Raw genomic sequence first — 1,224 nt, 5'->3', positions numbered from 1 at the left:
GTGACCACGTCGAGGTTGAAAACACCAATGGCTTTTTTCGGCTTTGTCCTCATGACTTGCCACTGATAATTATTCAATGACATCTCTTCAATGAACTCATAAGCCTCCTCAGGTGTTTTGTTGTTTAGGGTACCGCCGGCGGCTGCATCTATCAATTGTCTAGTTGAGGGGTTCAAACCATTGTAAAAAGTCTGAACCTGTAACCATAAGGGTAACTCATGGTGAAGGCACCTTCTCAATAAATCCTTATACCACTCTCATGCATCATATAATGTTTCTAAGTCCATTTGCACAAAGAAAGAGATATCATTGCTCAACTTTTCCGTTTTGGCCGGTGGAAAGTATTTCAATAGAAAATTTTCGGTTATTTGGTCCCAAGTAGTGATAGAACCTCGTGGTAAAGAGTTCAACCACTATTTAGCCTTATTCCTTAATGAAAAGGGAAATAGCCGAAGGCGAATGGCATCATCAGAAACACCATTAATTTGAAAGTATCACAGTACTCCAGAAAGTTAGCCAAATGAGTATTTGGATCCTCATCTTGCAAACCATCGAACTGAATAAACTATTGGATCATCTGAATGGTGTTTGGCTTCAGTTTGAAGTTATTTGCAGCAATAGCAGGTCTCACAATACTCGATTCAGCCCCCGCTAAATTAGGCTTGGCATAGTCGTACATAGTACAAGGAGTAGGATTTTGATTTATAGGATTCGCGGCAACCACAGGAGGTAGCAGATTATTCTGATTTTTAGCCATCTCCTTGGTAATATTGGTATCGTCCTCATGCTCTTTCTCTATATACTGTAGACTCTGCCTTATTTCTCTAAGATTTCTACGAGTTGTACTTTCAATTTCACTATTAAAAAGTAATGGTCCCGACAGATTTCTTCTAGTCATAAACTAAAGAAACCTGCCAGAAGCAAATAAAAGAAAAATTAGTAATTAAATATAAAGCTAAAACAAAAATTGAATGCAATAAAATAAAAATGGCTAAATTAATAAAAATTAAGTGTTCCTAATATTTTAGTCCCTAGAAACGGTGCCAAAAACTTGTAGGTCATGAAACTAACTAATATTTTGACTAAGGCAAACGCACCTATCGATTAGTAGTATAGCTATAGTGAGTCTCAAAATATCGTATCCACGAGGACTAAAAGTACTAGTAAAACTATCTTTCTATTATTTAGCCTATAATTAAAGGGATTTGTTTTAATCTAAATTAA

The 1,224-nt window shown here is 36.1% G+C and overlaps 1 non-coding gene across 1 annotated transcript; it reads left to right on the top strand.

Annotated features, from left to right (window-relative positions):
• The first annotated feature begins 213 nt into the window (after positions 1 to 213).
• LOC121207772 (small nucleolar RNA R71) lies at positions 214 to 320 on the top strand. Its single transcript, XR_005902885.1, has one exon. It is a non-coding gene; the product is annotated as a small nucleolar RNA R71 (small nucleolar RNA).
• The last annotated feature ends 904 nt before the right edge of the window (positions 321 to 1,224 follow it).

Source organism: Gossypium hirsutum, chromosome A01 (assembly GCF_007990345.1).
Source record: "Gossypium hirsutum isolate 1008001.06 chromosome A01, Gossypium_hirsutum_v2.1, whole genome shotgun sequence".
Taxonomy (NCBI): domain Eukaryota; kingdom Viridiplantae; phylum Streptophyta; class Magnoliopsida; order Malvales; family Malvaceae; genus Gossypium; species Gossypium hirsutum.
The sequence above is the reverse complement of the archived record's forward strand: the minus strand, read 5'-3'. Positions and strand labels throughout refer to the sequence as shown.